General features: G+C 30.3%; 1 long non-coding RNA gene across 2 annotated transcripts; it reads left to right on the top strand.

The window, feature by feature from the left end:
• Positions 1 to 2,254: 2,254 nt before the first annotated feature.
• Positions 2,255 to 5,375, top strand: LOC121119050 (uncharacterized). 2 transcript variants are annotated; one of them, XR_011780206.1, is made up of 7 exons: positions 2,255 to 2,410; positions 2,461 to 3,155; positions 3,226 to 3,289; positions 3,364 to 3,496; positions 3,602 to 4,248; positions 4,306 to 4,547; positions 4,626 to 5,375. It is a non-coding gene; the product is annotated as an uncharacterized lncRNA (long non-coding RNA). The 2 variants fall into 2 exon arrangements; XR_011780205.1 differs by having other exon boundaries at positions 2,284 to 2,410; positions 4,306 to 4,569.
• Positions 5,376 to 11,820: the final 6,445 nt, after the last annotated feature.

The raw sequence follows: 11,820 nt of genomic DNA, 5'->3' as shown, positions 1-11,820 counted from the left end.
CTCTAAGACTTTAACAACTCAACAATAAGAAAATATTACGTGAAAAATCTTCTTTTTTGGTATAGTTAAGGGAAAATATGAAAACATTGCCCGCAACACGTTATATATACATATAATATAGAAATATGTATATATTTTTATCTTTAAATATTATGCATTCTAATTCACATAGTACATTTTTTTCCCTGGGAAAAACACTACTTTTATTAGATTGAATTAAGTCGTCTTAAAAAAGTTATATAACATAAAAAGCTGTATCGTGTATTTTTTTCACGATAATTGATAAATAATTTATTTTTTTTAAATTGGTAATTTTCAAAACTTTAAGGTTGTTGAGCTACCTTTCAACATTGTTCAACTTTGCTCAAACTTTCCCTATTGTATTTTTACTAATAGGAACAGATTTTGAGCCTGCGACATAATGATCGAAATAACACATTGTTTATATAATTTTTAGTAATGAGGTACTTTCAATAAAAATATTTGTAGCTATGTCATACGATATATTAAATAAAATAATAAAGGGGTTTTTGTATAAATTTTGAGACTCGTATATCTTGTTTTTTTATGTCTCACTTTGGGAGATTCTATTAAATTTTTCCTGTCTGGCAAAAAATTAAAAGTACCTTCTGTAAATTTTTTTTTCAAACTATCCTTCTAATGTAAATCCTTAATTCTTATATACGAGTATATGTACATATTTGGAGACTTACAGATTCATTTTTTATCGAAAAATTATCATTTCAATAGAAGGAAATGTTCAAATTCATAATTTTTTTTTATATTTCAGTTTTCATGGGTTGAGGTCTTCATTTCAAATCATAAATGTAATTTGATATTCTTTCCTAAGACCAAAACAAGATCAATGCATTGAAAAATCAAAAAGAAAAGAAATCAATGTTTTTCTGGAGTCGAGACCATAAAAAACTATTTTATAATATGGGAAACCAAATTTTTATAATAGATTAGTAGAATAACAGTTTATTTTTTTTATTAGTTCTGCAATACTATTATATGGGTTTTGATTAAAGAAAACATAATGCTTATTTAATAATTTAAAAGCTACCTCAGTCCACATTTGTAGAATCGGTTTAATTATTCTTCTATATGCTGAGCTATTTCTACTCACATTTATAAATTATTTTATTTATGGTTTATTTACCCATTTTATATTTTGATATCTAAGAAATGGTAAAAAAAAATATCGATAACAGAAAAGTAACATAATTTTATCCACCATTGAATCCCAATTGACACATTCTTGGTTTTTGAAACAAGATCAATACATTGAAGACAAAACCAAGTCGTTAGAAATTATTTCGAAAACTAACTCACTTGTGAGTGATGAAAAAAAAACAGCTAAATGTAATTAACATTTTTTTCTCAATGATCCAAGTAATGAATCATTGATAGCCTTAAAACAAATATTATAGGAAAAAATCGATTTCAATTCATTGTGTATTTTTTGTCATGCAATAATTTGTCATGAATACTACTCAATTTTGGTATAAATTTATTTATAGAAAATAACTTTTGAAACAGTCATTGTACATAATTATACTAAAAGTGCAATAAAAGCATAGTATATAAGTTATGTTTATGAAAAAATAAACACTAGGTGTTAAAATAACTCAATATAAGTTTTTATCAAAGAAAAGAGAAACAATAATACTTTTCTTAACTACTGAGCGTAAAACCATAATAATTTAACTTTTAGCAACAAAGAATATTAAATTTTTTACTTACAAACTAAAATATTATTCAATGCATTATTTTATGGTAAAAAATGATATAATAGCAATTGTACTTTTCAATATATTGTTTCACTACTTTTCGAAATTATAAATATTATGCAAATCACAAAACAGTTTACTATTAAGGGATCTTTCATTTACCATGGACAGGAAAACTGTACAAACTAATCATCAAATGGATATGCAAATCAATCGAATAAAGTTTTGTATTTGCAAATAATAATCTATGAATATTTAATATGTCCAATGCATTTTTGATTAGGAAACTTTTTTATGAAAGTAAGCAATATTTACCTTATAGCTTATAAAAAGGTTACTTCTCTAAAATTGTTGATTTACACTCTTAAATATTTGGTCATCCTAATCCCAATTTTATTGTCTTGAAAACCATCTCAAATGTGAATATATAAAGAAAAACTTTATTAGTAGTAAATTTTAACGTTTTGTATAAGTAAATATAAGTCGTTATTAAGGACATTCTGGTTGATACGTTTTTAGGAAGCGTTAATTTTCTTTTCTTTTCTTCTACATTAACAAAACAGGATCTTTTATCTTCCGGAGCGTTTTTAATTACTCCACGTGTGTGCCACATAGTTGTTTTTGTATTTTAGATCCTAATGTGATCACCCGGAATCAAAGAGTTTCGATTTGTAGAGGTACGTTCGTAGTATTTTTTGGATAAGAGGTCCTTCTCTCTCTTACTCAGTCCAGCTCAATGCGTATTTCGTTACTCACAAAGAACCATCAGGTCGAATATGTATTGGAAGCCCAACATGATATAAATGACTTTAGTTGAAGTCTTTCCTAACTGATTTATGAGGGGCCTCTCTGAATAGTGGTCTACGATGACGAGATATGGTTTCATGTTGCCCTCCATTAGGTCAGAAGACACGAATTCAAATGGCCTTGACGCTGAAGATTGTTGAAGTGATTCTAGAACTAATGAAGGGGATCTTGACATGAATTACAGCTTAATATCAACTGTTTTATTTCATTTGACATTCCAGGTCAAAAATATATAGCTTTATCTCTTTCTCGAGTTCTTCGAATACCTTAGTGTGATGTATGGAGCTATCTGAGGATGTCCTTACGGCTTGATCTGGGAACCACAATACGATTATAGTTATCAACTAATGAGCTAGTACTTTTATCTATACTAAGAAGATCTCACTGTATGGTGAAGAATTTTGCTGGATGGGAATTAGAGACTTGTTTAAGATTCATATTTTTCATTTTAGATGATTTCACTGCTTGATATGATATCAATTAAATATTCAAATATTAAATCACTTAATATAGAAAACAGATATGTCTTTGCATTTATCCTTTTTAAGATTAAATATTGGAAAACGTAATAAGGCATCAGCTAGTTGGTGATCTTTCTCTGAGACAAATTCAATGGTAAAACAGTATCCTGTCAGTTTCTGCAAAATACCTTAGATTTTTGAATTTTCTATTAAATCTATATTAGCCCAACGAAACATTCCTATAAGAGGTTTATGGTCTGTAATTATTTTTATCTGATTTCCCCGCAAGTAAGTTCTACATTTGAGGATAGCTAATTGAATGGCGAATGCTTCTAATTTGTAAACTGCATATCTCGTTTCAGCGTCGTTCTAAAATTGTGAGCCACACTGAATTAATCTAGTGGAGCCATCACTGTGGATTTGTAAAAGAGCAAAACCAATTCCCCGAAGACATGAATCATCCTTCAAAAGTGTAATCGGAAGGTTTGGATCCAAGTGAGCGAGAACAGAGCCTTTTGGGTCGATGAGAATCCGTTTTATTTTCTCAAATGCATTTTCATGCTCATGTAGCCACTGAAAATTAATATTTTTTTAAAATAGGCTGCGAAGATGTCCTATGTCTGGAAGGAATTGAATTCATTGTTTAGTAATGCCAAGGATGTGTCTGAGATCAGTCAAATTGCATGATGAACGAAATTTGGCGATGACTACAACATTTTCTGGGTCTGACGCTGTTGGATGAAACAATATTTATAGTATACATCAAGGATTCGCCTATTTGAATTTTTAATTTTAATATTATAATATTATTCCCCTTACATCCCACAAGGATTAATTTGACTCTATTAATAAGTTCTTCAGGGTTAGAAGCAAATATGAGGAAGTCATCGACGATTTTTTACACTCCTTTCAAACCTTATTATGCTCTTTCGCCTTTCAAAAAAATGTATTTCCGAATGTGTTCAGTCCCATTGGAACTCTACAATATCAAAAAAGTCAAAAGAATTAAAGGAATGTGGTTTGGCTGCAAGACTTTTCATCGAGTTCAACCTGCCAATATCCCTTAGTGGCATCTAATACAACGAAGTATTTTGATGTTGATGTAATTGAAAATGAGAGTTATATTGGGGACGGGAAGGGATTAATAGTCAGTTTAACGAAATTGTTAAGGCGGGTGTAATCCACTACTAACCTTACGGATCTCATTGGTTTTGGAATTGCAATACAAGGAGTAATCCAATTGGAAGGTTGGTAAATTGGGTCAGTTACGCCTGATGAAATCATGAATTTGAGTTATTTTTCAGATGCATCTCGGAACGCAAATGGAATGTTTCGTGCTGTGGTAACGTACATCGGGCAAATATCCAGATTTTCCTTTAAGCCTATTCGCAATGAAGGATCCTTCATGTCCTTCAGTTTTTCAAAGATTGAAAAACAGAATCAATTTCACCAATTATACTTTTACTTCCCTTTTTATATTTTTGAACGAGGTAACCCTGTCGTCTATACTGTCTTATAGATGATAGATTTATTTGAAGATAATTGAGTGAGTTGAGGAAAAGATTCATGTAAAATTCTGAGTATTTTGTAAACCATGTCATGAAACAATTAATTCATCTTGCAGATCTGGAGTAACGTATGCCCTGATGTATGTTTCTAAAATTTCTCCAATTTTGATACGAAGACAGACAGGGCCCATGAATCTCAAGCTTAAATTGTTCGCTGCTGTTATGGAAAATCTTTTAGTTGATTTTATTTCGATGTTGTACTCAAATACTTAGTTGTGAGAAAAAAGAGACTCAGTAGCTCCTGTATCAGGAAGAGCTTTCATGGTAATGGGTTGACATGCCCTTAGATAAACGTCACCCTAGAAATATGGAGTGACGTGATCGATGGATAAAATTTTCACTCGGATCTTGGACGTTTTGATTGGCTCAGCCTTGCTCTGCACTGGAGATTTTGTCACTCGATGGTGCCCACTCCCACACATCCAGAGAGACGCAGCAGTGGTGTGAGGGTATTGGAGTGCCTTCAAAGACTAGACTGTCTGCCCCTCCTCCAGCGCCGACCTAAACGTCATAGATACTCCATGTGATTAATTCTTAACAGTAGAGCCTGTTTGAACCCCAGCAAGAATTTGGACGACCTGAAAGCCAAACTACTGGTTGCTTGGGACTCCATCCGCGTGGACATGGTGTGTTCAGCATGCAATTTCTTTCCAGAGAGACCTTGGGTTGTGGTCTAAGTTAGTGTGACCATTTCGAATGAATGTTATGTTTCATGTTTTTGAAACTTGTGTGGACCTATGTCTATAATTATTTTCAAATTATGTAATTAGTTATTTCACTTGTACTTAAATAAACATTTAACAGAACTTTCTGCAGATCCTGTATACTTACTAAAAGCGTCTTTTCTTTAAAATCTTATATGAATCCTGAGTAAAAAAAATACTCTTTTTTATAGAATCAATATCGAGAATTCCTTCCATCTATTTGGTGAGTGCTCAAAAACTGGAGCAGTCATAAAGATGGTAGAAAATAAAAATGCAAATATATTTTGATCTGTCCTTGTGGCTTATTCAAACTTTTCCAAAACATTTTAAAATCGAGTGGATTACTTCAAAAATAAAATCGATTATCTATATACAAAGTTCGAAACTATTTAATGGATTCCATCAGGGCTTTGTGGTTAAGTGTCTACTTCCATTAACTATATGAACTCTTTTTTCTGTAAACAGAAGTTCGGAAGTTGAATAACTATCTTTGTGTTACCAAAAAAACGCCTCCTTGAATTTTTCCTTTTAAATATGTGTAAAAAATAAAAATTATTATCTGCTGTTATAATTCTGAACTGCTACATCAATTTGTATTATTTTGCTGAGTTTCTTAACACTGTCAAGTTTAGGACTCTATTCACTCGATTTTAATTTATTGTTTGAATTTTGTTTTAAATTATTATTGACTTGTTCACTATTGTACATGTACTTTTTTCTGCTTTTAACCTTTTTAATATGCATAAGAATTATTAGTGGATTACAATTATTTGAAAAATTGAATTTCTTTAGTATATTTGACTTTTAATTGTTAACCATCTCTATGACAGTAGTTTCTTTTAAATTTTTATATAAAATATTGTGGAGTAGTTTCTTTAGTAATTAACCGATTAATTTATAATGAAAATTAAAATACCCAACCCAAATATTTAATTTTATTTAAAATAGATCTAAAAATACGTTATGTTGTTTGTTGAAATTTCGGGATTTATAGTCATATTTTCAAACCTTCATTTTTTTTTTTTTTTTGCAAAAAGTGCTTCACTCATCAGTCTATTAATATTTTGTAGGAAGTCAACAAAAAACTACTGTAATTAGTATATTAACTCATTATTATGTATTGCGCTGTTTAGATTAGTTATTTTTGTTTTGTTATGGGGTATGTTCATAGTACCGAGATACTGACGCACTTAAAGGAGTTACTGAATTAAATTTGTATTAGAACAAGTACTTTAATTAACATTATTCATAAAAATATTGTCATAAAAACAAAAACCTAAGTGAGTCAATTCCTAAATAATAGAAAGTTCCCAGCTTATATTAAAACCAAATAGTCCTCTTTATTATATAAATTTTGTTACTTTCATATAATTCTGTTATCAAAAAGAGTTTTCCGTACTATAGAAATGTTAAGTATTAAAAAAATTAGTTTTTCAATTTATTTTTTAAATTGCTTCCATAAAAAAACTTGTTCTTTTTTCACAAAAAAAATGTATTTAGTAATGTAATTTTTGTCTTATCTTTTTAGTTAAAAAAGTATTGAATTGCCAATACTTATTTTTGTAGCGAAAACGGTACTAATATATTGGTATCGTGGCAACATTATTAAGGACAAATGATATACCTTCTTTATACTTTAATATGCAATTTTAATGCATAACTTTACATTATTAACCTGTATAAATGCAATTTTAATGCATAACTTAATTATTTTCCTTTGATTAAAAATATTTTCTTTCACTTTCTAATTAATTTAGCTGTGAAATCCATTGTGTTCAAAAATTGAGTCAGGTAATCAAAAACAACCTTGTAAGCAGGAATCACTTTTGAATAGTACTTTTTTCAAACTTTTACAAAAACTTAAAGGTCTTGTAAATTTTTATTTAGTATTTTTTTTTAATCTTCATAAATCTTATAATTGTATCTGTATGGAAATGTTATATCCATATATTATTGCAAATATATTTCCTTGGAATTTTACATTATAATTTTTTTCTTCTTATAGTGTTGGATTAGGGTATTACTCGAACTCAGGAAGAATAATATTTGAAACACTAAAATATTTGAGTATCTCATCTCCAGTTGTTTCGACATTTTTATGTATAACTTGCTAAGGATTACCCGGCGTTATTCGGGCTAAAGGTGGAATCACATTGAAAAGGGTCAAAGTAATTGAGAAAATACTCTTATATAATAATAATAATAATATGGAGTTAGATAAGAAATCTCGGGATTTGACATGTTTTATGACACCTTGGGGAAGATATATTTTCAATAAAGCTCCACTGAGATTTATTGGGACAGGGCTTTTGAAGGTTTGACTGATAAGCACAAAGTGGTTGACGATGTTTTGACAGTTTTAAAGAGTTTTGTAGATCATGTGCAAAAAGCCCGAAGAATTTTTGAAAAATGTCGTGAGAAGAAAATTAAATTAAATCCCACAAAGCTTACATTTGCACAACCTAGGGTAAAGTTTTGTGGATATTTTATATCTCAATGGGGAATTGAAGCTGATCTTGATAAATTGAGTGCAATAAAAAAGTTTTCAGAAACGTTATCAAGGAAAAATCTAAAAATTATTAAGGGATTAGTAAACCAATTAAGTCAATTTTCTTCGAAGATTAGTAAATTGGTGAGTCCTTTGGGGGAATTGTTATCTACTTAAGTTGAATTCATATGGACAAGAATTCATGGAATGGCTATGGAAAAGATAAAAGAAGCATTAAAATCTCCACCTATATTGGTTCCGTTTAATCCAAAGTTGGAAACGAAAATTGAAACTGATTCTTCGAAAGGTAATTTGATTTGGGATTTGTATTAAGACCAAAGGATAAAGAAGGATGGAAATTGGTACAATGTGGATCTCGTTTTTGTCGAACACCGAAACTCGTCAAACTATGACTGGACTAGAATGTTTAGATGTGTTATGGGCAATCAAGAAATGTCATGTGTTCTTGGTAGGATAACCAACGTTCGGTGATATTACGGATGACAAGCCGTTGGTTCCTATTCTTAACAATTACACAACAGATATGTTTGAAAATGTTAGACTGATTAGATGTAAAATGAAGTTAGCTCTCTATCAGTTTATCATTAGAAGAAGAGGATGATAAATTAGGTCAAGAAATAGGTCATCACAGGGATAAGATAATCCGATTAGCAGTGATGATGATTTCCAATTTTGAAGAAGATGAAAAATTAGTGGATCCAGTGATTAAATAATTTTTTGAAGAAGTTTGTCGTGACCGGGAATATATTGATTTAATTAATGCAATTGAAACAGGTGTGATAAAAGACACAATTGAATCATTTGTGAAAATATTACATGAATTGAGCATAGAAAATGGTCTTATTCTTTATAGGGATAGGCTGGTAATTCCAAGAAATAAGCGGTGTGATGTTCTTTAGAGGTTACATTGTGCGCATCAAGGAATCAAGAGAACAAAGAGAAGAGAGAGGCAGACGGTATATTGCCTGGAATGAATAAAGATATTGAAAGAATAGTACAATCATGTGGAAAATGTATTGAAAGTTAAAAAATATTGGAATGGAGACAATGATGAGAGATCTAATTCCGATGAGACCTTTCGAAAATACGTCAGCAGATCTGTTTGAGGACCCAGGGAAACATTATTTGGTGTATGGAGACATATTATTTGGATACCCTGACGTCGAAGAATTTAGAAGAGTCCCGAGAAGTTATAGTAGTAACAGCCACGCTGAGTCTACGGTGAAGGCAATGAAAAGGTTGATAAGGTTGGAGGAAGATTCAAGTGCGACGAGTTTATCCTAGAATTCAGAAATACGCTGACAGAAGGTCACCTAATGATATTGGATATGGTTATGAAGTAAGATCATGTATTCCTGTCTATTTGGAAATGTTACGTTCCGAAGTAACAGCACAGGGAAGATGAATATATAACTAATTTAAAAAGGATGCGCAGAAGAGAGTAGGAGAAGATTAGTTATAATAAGGATGGAAGATATTTATCGAAAAATAGTGTTGGAGAGAGTGTGATAGTTCAAAATTATAGAGGAATGGAAGAATTATTGCTAAAGGAAATAATCGACAATATCAAGTCAAATTGGACTTAATAAACGTTTCCTACCAATTAAAAAGGTAGAAATGGAATGTGGGAGTGAAGGTAAAAATGAAAAAGTGCTTGGAGTAAGAAGATCTGAGAGAATTCGAAAGAGTTTCGAATTAAGGAAGGAGATGGTGTGATATTAGATATGTATCGAGCTAGTTTATCTAAGATGTATCATTTTCATATAAATATAAAGTATTTTGTATGATGTACATATGTATTATTCTAGAATAAAGTCAGTTGCATAACGACAGCTCTTGAGATCAATTCATTGCAGCTGATTGGAACATAATAAAAAGTGTTTCTAACAATAAGCATATACTGCACGGTCGGTCATTAAATAAGGTAAATTTGATCCCTTGTAATGTCATTGAGGTGGTTTTTTTTTGCTTTTTATTAATTATTCTGTTACATTATATAATTAGTTATAAAACCAAGTAAAAGTATTATTTTTTCGAATTGTCTTGTATTTTAATGAAAATAAGAATATTTTTGCTACATACCTACAATACTCTTAATGCATTGCTGATATATCCTATTTAGCTAAATACACCATCTACAAATTTAGGAAAATTAACTAGTACAGACAGTTAAGAACTGATCCCAAGGACCCCGAGTATTAAGAACCGATAGGACCAGTCCTAAGAGTGGACTGGACTAAATAAATAAGGACCGACACTAGGGTGGACTATATTTTTAACTTTAAGAAATGTTGAGCTCAGAGGGTCGCAAATTGGTTATTTCAAGTAAAAGAGAACGTATATAAATTTTGAAATGTTTGGAATATATTTTGAGGTAGCACAACGGCTATGAAGTTCGGAATTTTTTTTTTTTTTCAAAAATGAGTGTTTTGAGCTAAATATTATCTAATCACTTCGTGTTACAACAAATCGTTCATTACAAGAAGTTTAACTTAATAAATTTGCTATTGAAAGTGTTTTATAGTTTTTTTACTAACTTTTGTGCTAATTGGAACACATACTACCATAATTTGGATTTTTTCTCTATGTCCATCAGTCTGCTCGTAAAAGTAATGTTACCCATAATTATATCCATTATGTGTCCCAAAATAGAAGCAATGGTTTTATTGGTAAATTTGACGTTTTTGCGCCTCTTAATGACTCTTTTTTGAATAAAAAGAGTTTATAAGCTAAATTCATTTAATAAATTATCGTAATTGAGAATTAAGAAGTACTCATTGTAAAGACGAAAATCTTTTTATCTCCTTTACTTGATCCAAAGAGTCTTAATAGCCAAATTTAACCAATAAGATAACGTAATTAAATCTAATTTTATTATAAACTAAGACAACATTTCTGAGCACTACTGGTCTTCAGGATCTCATGTTCCTAACATTTTGAGCTATGCTAAACGATGAGACAGATTTATTGATATTCTACTAAATCTACATGTGGCAGACAATACTTATCCCACCACTGATCGCCATTTCAAATTGAAGCCTCTATTTGATCACCTCAGAAAATCATTTAAAAAACATGACCAAATGGAAGAACATATATTGATAGACGAAAAAATGGTACCATATTTTGGAAAGCACTTCTCCAAGTAATTTATAAGGGGAACACCGATAAGATTTGGTGTCTATGCTCAAAAGGAGGCTATCTGTATGCTTTTGATTTATACATGGGCAAGTCTTCAAATACCGAATCAAGCAATTATTCAAAATTTGGAGTTGTAGGAAACGTCATTTTAAGTTTAATTGGTCAGGCAAAAATTCTGCGAAATGAAGACTACAAAATATTCTACAATAATTTTTTTATACGAGCATCAAGCTTATTGATACTGTCACAGATCGATGATATTATGGTTCTAGTACATGAAGAAATAACAGGTCTAATGGATGTCCAATAGCTATGAACAAGAATCTTTTCAAAAATGAGACTAGAACCACATTTGATTTTTGGTGTTGTGATGAAGGAGTTGCGGTAAAATGGAAGGATAATAAAGATCTAATTTTAATGAACAATTTTGAAACTTTTGAACAAACAAAAACAAAACGATGGAGTAAAAAGACATAACCCGGTCAAAAAAAAAAATTAAAACTATAATAATAATAATATATGGGATTTTTAGATCAAAATGTAAACATAGAGCAAGAATGAGGCAGAGAAAATGGTGGTGAAGCTTTGATGGAATGAATCATTTCATCGTAAAACTTGAGAAACAAAAATAAATGTGGAGCTTGTAAAACTAAGACTTGCTATAAATGTGAAAAGTATGGTGTTGGATTGCCTGCAAATTACTTTAAAGACAGTCATATGCCACCATAAATAGTATTTTATGTTGTTTTGGTACATCTTGTAAGAAAATACCTATTTGTAAATATATATAGTTAATTTATCTATTCTTCCTTTTGAAATATTTTAACTTATGTACATGTCTGAAGAGTCAATTAGTAGAAAAACATGAAATTATTTGACTGTAAATTTATTCAACTA

The sequence above is a fragment of the Lepeophtheirus salmonis genome, chromosome 5 (genome assembly GCF_016086655.4).
Source record: "Lepeophtheirus salmonis chromosome 5, UVic_Lsal_1.4, whole genome shotgun sequence".
NCBI lineage: Eukaryota > Metazoa > Arthropoda > Copepoda > Siphonostomatoida > Caligidae > Lepeophtheirus > Lepeophtheirus salmonis.
This window is presented reverse-complemented; position numbering and strand designations above follow the sequence as displayed.